The 12,177-nt window shown below is 53.0% G+C and overlaps 1 protein-coding gene across 1 annotated transcript in view; it reads right to left on the reverse strand.

Annotated features, from left to right (window-relative positions):
* Positions 1–12,177, reverse strand: part of CUL4B (cullin 4B) — a 761,875-nt gene that overhangs the window by 234,629 nt on the left and 515,069 nt on the right. The gene's annotated exons all lie outside the window — the stretch shown is intronic.

The following is a 12,177-nucleotide window of genomic DNA, read 5'->3' on the forward strand; positions in this document are numbered from 1 at the left end:
ATACACGTAGCCGGGGAGGCGGGTGGGCGTGTATAGATCTGCAGCTCTACATGCCAAGAACAGATGCATACTGGTAAGTAGCATATTCCGTTCGAGGCATATGAGCTGCAGATTATACACTGTGCATAGATTACATAGCAGTACCCAACCCTAGCGGCGACCACCGGTATCCGTTGCAGTTGTTTGAAACAGTGTTTTTAGTACAGCTTGGCCCACACTAGCTTGTTGCTTGGTTTACACATCTACACAGTAATGTTTTGTGAAGGTGTGCGGTGTTGACCATGTCGCTGCCTTGCAGATGTCATCTAGTGGTATGTTCCCTAGGAAAGCCATAGAAGCCCCTATCTTCCTTGTAGAGTGGGCTTTAGGGGGAACCGATAGCGTTCGTTTTGCTTTGAGATAGCAAATCTGTATGCATTTTACAATCCACCTAGCTATCCCTGATTTAGAAATAGGGTTGCCTTTATGTGGTGGGGAGAAGGAAACAAATAGCTGTTTGGTTTTCCTGAAAGCTTGTGTTCTCTGGATGTAATAAAGTAAAGCCCTTTTAACGTCCAGTGTGTGTAAGGCTCTTTCCGCAACTGTTTGGGGTTGTGAGAAAAAGACTGGTAATTCTACCGACTGGTTTAAATGAAATGGAGAAATCACTTTCGGTAGAAATTTGGGATTGGTGCGGAGTACAACCTTGTTGGGATGCATCTGAAGAAAAGGTTCTTGTTTAGTGAGTGCCTGTATTTCACTAACTCTTCTGAGGGAGGTGATAGCCACTAGAAAAGCTGTTTTCCATGTGAGAAATTGCAGCTCACACTTATGTAATGGTTCGAAAGGGGGTCCCATTAACCGTGTGAGAACTACATTCAAGTTCCAAACAGGTGAGGGTGGCACTGTGGGTGGAATCACTCTCTTGAGGCCTTCCAGAAAGGCCTTGATGGCAGGTACTTTGAAAAGTGAGAGGTGCTGCCTATTTTGTAAATAGGCCGCAATTGCAGCGAGGTGTAACCGAATGGAAGTATATGCTAGGTTACACCTTTGCAAATGGAGTAAATAACATATAATGTGTTGTATGGATACATTTAAAGGATTGCTTGTGTTGTTGTGGCAGTAAACAACAAATCTTTTCCACTTTGCTGCATAGCACACCCTAGTAGTAGGGCGCCTAGCTTCCCTGATAATATTCATGCAATCAGGGGGAAAGTTAAGGTATCCAAATTCTAGGACCTCAGGAGCCAGATCGCAAGGTTGAGTTGGGCTGGGTCCGGGTTCCTGATCTCTCCATGGTTCTGGGTTAGGAGGCATGGCAAGAGGCGTAGCTTTTGGTGTGGTACTACCGAGAGTTCCAGCAGTGTGGTGTACCACGGTTGCCTGGCCCATGTTGGAGCTACCAGGATCAGAGTTAGGGAATACTGCTGTAGCTTTCGCACCACTAATGGAATTAGTGGGAGAGGTGGAAAAGCGTATGCAAATTTGTTTGACCAGTTCATCCATATCGTATTGCCTTCGGACAATGGGTGTGGGTATCTGGCGGCGAAGCTTGGGCATTTTTTGTTTTCGTGGGTGGCGAATAGGTCTATGTGTGGATGCCCCCACTTCTGAAAGAACGGGTGAAGAACTTGTGGGTGAAGTTCCCACTCGTGGATCTGCTGTGTCTGCCTGCTCAGCAGATCTGCCACGGTGTTTTGTACTCCTGGGACGTGTTGGGCTAGGAGGAAAATCTTTTGTGGAATTGCCCATCTCCATATGCTCTGTGCTAACTGAGAGAGCTGTGGAGAGTGTGTGCCCCCCTGTTTTTTAATGTAGTACTGGCAGTCATGTTGTCTGTGCGAATGAGGACTGCTTTGCCTGAGATCTGCGCCTGGAAGGATTTCAGGGCGAGGAAGATCGCCAGTAACTCCAGATGGTTGATGTGGAGTAACTTCTGTTGCGGTGTCCACATGCCCTGTGCTGTGAGATGTAACAGATGCGCTCCCCAGCCGGAGAGCGATGCATCTGCTGTTAGGATTATTTGTGGGACCGGGTCCAGGAACGGTCGACCTCTGGAAAGGTTTGTGGTGTTCCACCACTGCAGAGAGCGATGGGTGCGACCGTCTACCAACACCAGATCTGTCAGTTTCCCCTGGGCCTGGTTCCACAGGCGCGCCAAGCACTCTTGGAGGGGACGCATTTGGAGTCTTGCATGGGGCACTATAAAGATGCAAGAGGCCATCATTCCTATGAGCTGCATTAACACTCTTGCTGGGAGAGAGTGTTGAGATAGGAATTTTTGACGTAGCGCCTGTATTTTTGCAATCCTGGCAGGATTGGGATAGGCTATGGCTTTGGAGGTGTCTATGGTGGCACCGAGATACTGTTTTGTGTGTGAGGGTACCAGGTGGGATTTTTGATGGTTCACCGTGAAACCTAGATGGTGAAGTAGTTGTACCGTAGCGGCGGTATGTTGCACACATTGTTGGTAGGACGTGGCTTTTATCAGCCAATCGTCTAGATAAGGGAAGACGTGAATGTGCTGTCTCCTGAGGTGTGCAGCCACTACTGCGAGGCACTTGGTGAACACCCTTGGTGCTGTTGTTACCCCGAACGGGAGCACCTTGAACTGGTAGTGTTGTCCGTGTACCACAAACCTGAGGTACTTTCTGTGAGATTGGTGTACTGGGATGTGAAAGTACGCGTCTTTCAAGTCCAGAGTGGTGAGAAAATCGTTCTGGGAGAGAAGTGGAAGAACCTGTTGGAGGGTTACCATGTGAAAATGGTCCGAATGAATGTAGGTGTTTAGAGGTCTGAGATCTAAGATCGGTCTTAGGGTCTCGTCTGTTTTTGGAATTAGAAAGTACAGGGAGTAGACCCCTAAATTTTGTTGATCTATGGGGACCTGCTCTATTGCTCCTTTTTGCAGGAGGGAGATCACCTCTTGTGTTAGTAGCGCAGTATGCTCTTGCGACATAGGGCGGTGCCTGGGTGGAATGTTGGGGGGTGTTGATGTTAATTCTAGGCAATACCCTGACTGAATAATTTGCGTCACCCATTTGTCTGAGGTGATTGTCTCCCAGACGTGAAGGAAATGCCGTAGTCTGCCTCCGACCGGAGTGGAATGGTCTGGAGGGAGCGGGGGAAAGTCATTGGGCGGGAGGTGTGGCAAAGCGGGCGGTATTTGTTTTGCCTCTGCCCTTATTATTATTGCCTATGTATCCGCCTCTTTGATAACCTTTATTGAAGGTAGACTGAGGGGGGGATTTATAGGACGTGGATGCACTGTCCGATGAGTAGCCTCTACCCGTGCCCCGAAAGGAAGAACAGCGAAAGGAGCGTCTGGGAGTCTGTGTTTGTAGGGCTCCCATAGATTTCGCCGTGTCTGTATCTTTCTTCATTTTTTCCAGGGCTTCATCTACTTTAGGCCCAAATAGATGGTCTTGGTCGAACAAGTGATTTAGTATAGAGGCTTGAACCTCTGGTTTAAACCCTGAAACCCTGAGCCAGGCATGGCGACGGAGAAAGACACTGGTGTTTATGGCCCTGGAGGCTGTATCTGCCGCATCTAGGGCACATCGTATTGAGGTATTGGTTATTGTTTTCCCCTATTGAATAAGTTCATTAGCCCTAGTCTTGTACTTTTCAGAGAGATGGTGCATGATGGATTCTAGCTCATCATAGTGCGCCCTGTCGTACCGGGCCAACAGTGCTTGTGTATTGGCAATACGCCATATATTGGCCGCTTGTGACGCAGTGCGCTTCCCTGACGCATCTAGGAGCTTGGACTCTTTGTCTGGTGGGGTCGCTTCGCCTGACGCCTGAGAATTTGAGCACTTCCTGGCTGTAGATACCACTAGGGAATCTAATGGTGCAGGGCCCTTAATGTAAGAAGGGTCTGTAGGGGCGGCTTTGTACTTCTTTTCTATTCGAGGGTTGAGGACCCTGGCTGGGTCTTTGAAAACCTCAGGGGCATGTTTAATTACGCCCTTTAACATAGGTAGAATGGCAGTGGACCTATTTGTATCATCGAAAGTGTCTAGTAGGAAGTCCTCCTCCACTGGGTCGGTATGTAACTCCACCCCGTTTTAGTGTGCCGCCCGTTGTAACAAGTGGTGAAAACCCAAGGAATCTTCAGGAGAGGATGGCCTAGATGGGTAAAGGTCATCCTGTGGGACATCTGGAATGTCCGGGTTGTTATAATCATCCCATGGGTCTGGGGATCCAGTAGGGGTGGGATCTTGTGGCACATCTGCTGGATCATAGTAAGGGTCCCCCAAATCGTCTAGGACAGGGGAAAAGGTGGGGGAACGATGAGGTGGAGGGGGTGGAGGTGGAGGTGGAGGAGGTGGGGAAGGCACCCTGAAAGGAGAGGTAGCAATGTCCTTTCTCTTTGGAGTGGGAGGTGGAGCCGGCTTGTCCAAGTGTCTCTTTTTCGAAGACAATGTCAAGTGTCCGGTCTTTGGATCCTTGGTGAGGGTTTTCTGCAAGGGATCCGGTGTGAAAAGCTCCTGTGACACTGGTTGATCGGTGGGTTCCGACTGTTTCGGGGCCGACAGCTTCTTAGGTTTGTCGGAGCCGTGCTTCCTGGGAACCTCCGGTTTTTTGGTCGGTGCCGAAGGGGATTTCGGCACGGGAGTGTCGGTGCCGAGGGTCTTGTGATGTTTGGTTGGCACCGGAGCAGGTTTCGGCACCGAAGACTTTGGTGCCGGGTTCGGTGTGGGGGTGGAGGCCGATTTTTTCATCGGTGCCGAAGTGTGTTTGTCGGCACCGGTGGCCAGCTGGCTCGAGCCCGAGCTGCCGGAAGGCTTAGAAGGCTTCTTTACCGGGCCCGAAGGTGGGGTGTGAGAAGCCGTGTCCTTGGTCTTGCCTAGGCCCAGAAGCGAAGGTGTGACCGAAGCCTTTTTCGGGACCGGCGGGGGAGGGGGAATTATACTCACGACCCGCTGCGCCGGGGCGATGTCCTCCACATCCGAGTCGTCGGCCTCGGAAGCGCTGACGAGGTCGTCGTCCTCCTGTTCGATGTCCTGCTGTCCCGAAGCTTCGACGTCGTCCCCGAAGATGTCGACTGGAGCGGAGGTCGATGAGTGCGCCATGTTGCGTCTAGCCCGTCGATCTCGAATGGTCTTTTTTGAGTGAAAAGACTTGCAGGCGGGACAGTCTCGGGCCTCGTGTTCTGGGGAGAGGCAGAGGTTGCACACCTCATGAAGATAGGTGTGGGGAAACTTGGACCCACATCGAGGGCACTTCTTGAAGGGAGTTCTTTCCATCAGCCGAGACCGGAGCCGGAATAGGCCCGAAGGCCACCGTCGACCACCGGAATCGAAGAAGTGCCGAAGAGAAGATGAATAAGATGATTTAGGTCTTGGAAGAAACTCGATGAGCGAGGATTTGTGCGTCGATCGGTGAACTGGGAAGTTCGGAACCGGAGCGCGAAGTTTTACATCCGAGCCCGATGGCGGAAAAAAACAATCTGAGGATGGAGCCGAAGCCCATGCGCAATACGAACCAGAGGAGGAGTCACCGAACTCGTGACTTCCAAAGACTTTCCAAGAGGAAAAACAAACTGCAAACATCCGGGCCCAACACCAGATGGCGATCTATGAACAGTGTATAATCTGCAGCTCATATGCCTCGAACATAAATATGTCGCAATTTGCAACAATTGAATTATACACCCCTGAAACAAGAGGAGGTAAAAACACCCCGAAAAGGAGGGAACTAAAAGCAGTGTACCACTGCAGAAAAGGCAATAAGTCTACTGCAAATGATTCTACAAGCAGGTAACACAGGTAATCAATTTCACATGAGAAAGAAACCATGGATTCAAATCTCTTGAGTGAGGATCTCCTCAGCAGAGAACCAAAAGACCTACCTACGGGTAGGAACAAACCCATGCAGGGCCTCAAAGAAAAACGACATGTTATAGAGAGTAAAAATACCCTAAGTAAGGCTGGCAAAGGCAGTAACAACACATCTGGTGACATTACACTGCAAAAAGCATACCATAATGCATTCCGAGCCAAATTACAAACCAAGAGGAGCCTTCTGCTAAGGAACATCTCCCTTAAAATAAACCAAAAGTTGAAAGAAGGGAAACAGGGCTAAGGGCCTGAGCCACACTGACTGTCCATAAACGTACGCAAAGCGGCATCTGCATGGGCACCAACAAAATGAATGCCAGCAAACGGCATGTCAATTAAAGCTGAATTGACTGCCTCTGAAAATCCAGAAGAAAGAAGTCGAGCTTGCCGGCATAACGCCAAGACCACGCCATGGCTTGACCAGTCGAATCAATGGTGTCTATTCCACACCTAAGGATTAACCTAGCAGCCTGATGCCCATCCGAAACAATTGACTCAGTTCACATCCTATTAGCCTTCGGAGACAATGGCAATAAGGAATATCACAAGGCATGAGAAAAACATCCAAGGATGCAGTACAAGTTACTTACCTTCGGTAACGATGTATCTGGTAGAAACGATTCTAGCTGCAGATTCCTTAACGTAGTTAAATTATCCCCAGGCATGAGACTGGACCCGGAAAACAATCTTGCCCAGCATCTCTGCGCGCCAGGGGGTGGTACCACGTGACACCGCCACGACGTCCTCCACAGGCGTGACGTCAGCGAGGTCACATTAAGCCCCCACCCCGGCGCGCTGAGGTCAGTTTGCTTCGGATAACTTTTTCCGTGCCACAACGCGGAGCCATCACAACAAAACTGAGGAGAGCATGGGAACAGTGTGCAAAAAAACAGAGAAACAAAACAGAGAGAGACAAAAGGTGGGAAACATCACCAGGTGGCACCAAGGCACCAGAAGGCGACAACAGCAGGCCAGAGCAGGAAAAGAGCAGAACACCACTCTGACGAACAACTGTGGAAGCCAAGGCGAAAGAACCAGGTGGCAGGCAAGCACCAGGAGGCCAAAGCAGCGAAGCAAGAGCAAGAAAAGTGCAAAGCACCAATTCGTGGAACCACCTTGCAAGCCAAGGCGAGAGCCATCCTGGAGGCACAAGCATGAGAAAGAGCGCGAGAGAGAGAGCGAGCGAGAGAGCGAGAGAGAGACTGCGCCCACAACCACAAAGGGAAGGGCCACAAGCCCGGAGCAGAGGAACAACAGCAATCCATCCCTGGAGAACACTGCCTAGGATGGCCATACCCCTGAAAGGAGTAGGAGGTCAAAGGACAGGGAAAGGAACCCCCAACTAAGAAGACCGGGTGGAGATCAGAAACTAACAACAGAGGGAAAGAGCAAAAGTAGGCCCTCACGCTGGAGAGAAACCAGCTGGAGGGATACCTGACCTGGAGAAAATGAAGAGGACACCCACAGAAGACAAGCCACCCAGCGGGAGGAGACTGCAGAAAGCCAAGCAGAGGGACCTCGCAGAACGGGGAGGAAGGTCGGGTCGCGATGGAATCTGCGGCTAGAATCGTCTCTACCAGATACATTGTTACCGAAGGTAAGTAACTTGTACATCTGATAGAGACTACTAGCCGCAGATTCCTTAACGTAGAATAGATACCCTAGCCATACCCAGAAGGGAGGAGGGCCTGCGAGAGAGCCTCCCCACCAGGAGAGACCCAAGGCCCAAGTAGGTGGACATGGCACAAGGACAAGAAGGAAAAGGCCAGGATATCCTAAGTGCAACCAAGGGAGAAATGCTCAACACTCCACAGGGGCAGACAGTGCCCTAAAATCCCCAAGGAACACAAGGACCACCTCGAGGCAGAACCAGAGGTAGGGTCCACCGTAAGAAGCACATATACAGATATAGAAAAGAGCTGAACACACCTCGGCCGCAAGCAGCTTACAAGGCCACAACGGCTCCACCACCAACAGTACGGGCGGAAGAAGAAAGGCACCGTTGCGCAAAACCCCAGCGGAACAAGGGAACGCATCAAGACCACAACGGTGGAGTAGAACAAGCAGGCCTGCATGGGCTTGCGCCGCCAGCAGCAGGCAACACCATGGAACAGTGCACCCAGGACAAGTCAGACGCCAGCCGAAGGCAGAGGCCACAGAGGGCCAGGACACACCCCAAAGGAGGGAACGGGCCAGAAACACACACAAACACTGACCCACGAAAGAAGGGGGTGGAAGGGGAAAAACCCCGGCAGAAAAGAAAGACGGAGGACGGACCCAAGCCTGGCCACCAGAACAAAGAAGCCAAGGAAAGCCAGACCCTCTGCAGCACCATACAGAGGACCAAGCCGAAACACAGGACAGAAGTGCGGGACTGCCACAACACAATGCCGCAGACAGCAGGTCAAACCGGCCTAGCGACGGAGCAACAAGGAGAAGGACAGACTGAGCGCAAGCTGCCCCAAGACAGTCGGCAAGAAGATCGCACCTGTGACATACCGTGACGCCACGAAGAGCAAGGAGCCCGAAATGGGCGACCATACCTCCCCAGCACAAGACAGCGCTATGTAATAGCTACAAGTACCCCACATAGGGTAGGTTACATCCCAAGAAACATGGGAACACCTCTTAGGAAAAGATTTCCGCAGCAGAGGACAAACAGAAGACCTGCAGAGAAATCTGCCGACGGCTTACCAATCAGCCAATAAAGAAGATACAGAAGGCCTAATCTCAGGGCCCACCGGGCTTACCAACAGCCAAAATCACAAGTCAAAAAAGAGCCAGACCAGCAGCCAACAGCCCCAAAGGGCCAACGAAAGAACCCTAAAGGCACACCAACCACACAGAATACATAACAGGGGCAACTCATCACTAGGCCCCAGGAAACAACGGGAGAACACCTCCCAGAACATAGACCTACATCCAGGTCACTGAGGAGGAGGAAGAGGAGGAAGCCCCGCAAGGAACCTCTGAATGGCAGAATCCGCAGGGGCGCAAAACATAAGAGCGCCATCGAAGGGAAGGTCAACCAGCCGCTCTCTAACGTTCTCAGGGAAAACACTATCCCTCAGCCAAGCATGGCGACGGAGGGCCACAGAAGAAGCCATGGTGCGACCAAGCACCTCCGAAACGTCCAGAGCTGAGCGAAGAATAAATGCCGCCAGCTCCCTGCCATACAACACATGGTGCCGCAGATCAGCGCAGGCACCCTCCTGAGAAGCGGAAGACAGAAGGGACTTTGCCAAATCACACAAGCAAGAAGTGGCTCTGGCCAAGACACAGTGTTAAGTGCCCGCAAGGCAGCACTAGAGGAGGCAAAGATATTGCTCCCCCAAGACTCCAACCACCGGGCCTCCCGAGACAGGGGAGACAACACCGATGGCAAGGAGGGAAAAGGCGGTCTGCAAAAGAGGGCCCCTGTTAGAAGGGTGGAAGGAAAGGCAGACAGGATCATGCAGAGCAGGACGGTGGCGGTGCAGAAGTGGCTGGGGCACCGGGTCCCCCATGGCAGGATGCCCCCAGGCCCCCAAGAGAGAATTATGGAGCGAAGCCTCGAAGAGAAGAAGCAGCTCCTGTCCACCAGAGCCCTGATGGATAACCTCCAGCAAATGATCCGTGGGGAAATGGGTAGCCGGATCACCCATGCGCAGGATTCCTGCAGCCGTGGAGACAGCCCGGGCGAAGGCAGCACTCGCCTCCGTAGGGCAACGTGATGGGGAAAGCAATTCCTCCGTGGGCGACAGCTGTAAGCTAAGCCGGCCGACTCCCAACCCAACCGGAGGAAGGAAAGGCCAAGCTCGGAATGGTGGAAGGCTGCCCGACGAGTGGGGAACCTGAGGCGCCTCCGGTGAAGACTGCGGGCTTGGGGATGGCGAAGAGCCATCCTTGGAAGACGCCGGGGAAAAAGCCACGACGCGGTGTCCCGTCTCCGGAGAAGAGGAAACAAACAGTTGCCTAACCTCTGGAGAAGAGGGGGCGTCCGAAGACTTAACAACGACCCGACGCCGGCACGGAGCCATAGAGTCCGCCACCGGCGTCAGCTCGACGTCGACCGGCGCAAAAGGGACGCCGAAACAACCTCTGCCAAGACGCGCGCCGCAGAAGAACGGGTCGGGGCGGCCAAGGCATGGCTCCGAAAAGGCGTCGACTCGACGTCTGACGAGGCAGCCGCCTGCGTAGAGAGACGAGTGGGGCCTGGGGACATGCCCCGGCCCCTAGCCGGCCCCTGCGGAGCCGCCAGGGCCAGCAGCCGCTGGCGCCTGAGTGGCGTCAGCTCGGACAAGGCCGCCGCCTGCCCAGAGGACTGAGGGGGACTCGAGGACGAGCCTCGAGCCCTGGCAACCTCCTGCGACACCACAGGGACCCCCCGCGGGGGTTTGCGGCGAGGCAGAGGCGCCATGGTCCGAAGGAGGGAAGCCCGGAGGGCCCCCCCACAGCACCACATCTCCAGAACCTGGATCCGAACCTGCCGGAGCCGCCGGCAACGCCGCAGAAGTCCCCACACACGTGAGGGGATCCGCGGACGTCCCAGGAAGAAGAGGAGAAGGAGGAGCCAAAGAGGCATGCAAGGCCGCCGCATAGGCCTCCATGTGTGCTCTTGTCGCCCCTGTGCCGGGGAATGGCGGGTAGGATGGCGACGCGCAGGGCCGCACAACCCGCGGAGAACCCGTGCCCCACACAGGCCGGGGACCGGGCCTCGGGGACAAACTGCGACACTTACCAACAGGTGAGCGACGCCACTGCGGCCTTGGAGAGGGACGATGTCGGAGACGGAAATGGTGGTTCTTGAAGCCTTCCGCGGGGGACAGACGCAGCGACGACGCCGACCTGGACATGCGGGCCGAGAGGAGTTTCATCCGGCGCTCCCGCCGGGACTATGGCTTCATCTGCTGACAAGCCTCACAGTCTGTGGAGTCGTGGTGCTCCCCAAACACCACATACAGATGGGGTGAGGGTCCGTCGCCGACATCTGGTGCGCACAAGACGAGCATGTCTTCAAGCCCGAAGGCATTTGCACACTGTTCACCAGAAAACGCAAAGCGTAAAAAAGGGGGCCTGAAAAAAGACCAGGAATACGATCCGGATCTGCGTTGCACGTGTAAAAGAAGAAAACTGACATCAGTGCGCCGGGGTGGGGCTTATGTGACCTCGCTGACGTCACGCCTGCGGAGGACGTCGGGGCGGAGTCGCGTGGTACCGCCCCCCCGGCACGCAGAGATGCTGGGCAAGAAAGTTTTCCAGGTCCAGTCTTACGCCTGGGGATAATTCTACGTTAAGGAATCTGCGGCTAGTAGTCTCTATCAGATAGTTAGGTTAATGGAAGATAACGCCGCACTGGTAGAAGAGAACATATGTTTTCGCTAGAGTCTTGCTTTCGGGAATCTGCAGCAGCCTGAACTAAAAAACTGTCTTGTGTCGGTTGACGAGGAAGGAAAGCAGGATCATCGGGGGCAGGGTGGTGCTTGTGGGTCATAGTACAGTCCACAGGGGCACCCGTATCTGGTCTAGCCCATGCCCCCAGTAAAATGTCATATAATGCCTCACAAAAGGGTAGCACTGGCTAAATCCCTGACTGACCCGAATGAAGAACCTCAATGAGGGGATCTGTAGATTTCTCCACCGAAGAAAGAGTCAAATGTAGATCAGCCACCCTTTTTAACATATCCGACAAGGAGGTGCTGGCTTCTGAAGCAAGGCCAAGAGCAGATAGAAGGCCAGAAGCCGGGGATAATTCTAAACTGCTAACTTCGTCTAACTCAGAAATACAGCTACCCATCGTAGGAAGATCTGTAGGCACTGGATGAACAAAAAGAACCTCCTTTATTTCCTTCCACAAACTGTTCGTGTGAAGCTCCCACAGAGCATACATTATCGGCTGTGTAAACAAAGTTGATCGAAACAGACAGCCCCGTATCTACCTTTGGATGAGAAAGTCAGATGACGACAAAATGAGTCGACGGGATGTCGACGCCGCAAGACTCAGCGGAGTTGTGCACCATCTCCGGTTTAGAGACTTCTGGCGACATCAAAACATATCCCGGAGGAACAACCTAAGCCGCTCCAGAGTTCAACGGCACCACAGTGTGAACCCCGAAGGGCTATGCACCGGCATCTCTGTGCCTGAGGGCGTAACTGCAGCTGAGGATAAATCAGTCGACAAGGAGGAAGTCAGTACACCCATCACCTCCTTGGGGCCCAAGATGCTCCAGGGAAAGGAGAGGACCATAATATGATATGAAGCAAATCATACTATTTCATTTGGACCAGAATCTCCCCGGCTCCAGGAAAGGCATAGAAGCACAGGAGCGATTCTTGCGCAGAGTCCTGCGCACGAGGGCATGAATAGCCGCTT

This window comes from Triturus cristatus, chromosome 5_2 (genome assembly GCF_964204655.1).
Source record: "Triturus cristatus chromosome 5_2, aTriCri1.1, whole genome shotgun sequence".
NCBI classification, from domain to species: domain Eukaryota; kingdom Metazoa; phylum Chordata; class Amphibia; order Caudata; family Salamandridae; genus Triturus; species Triturus cristatus.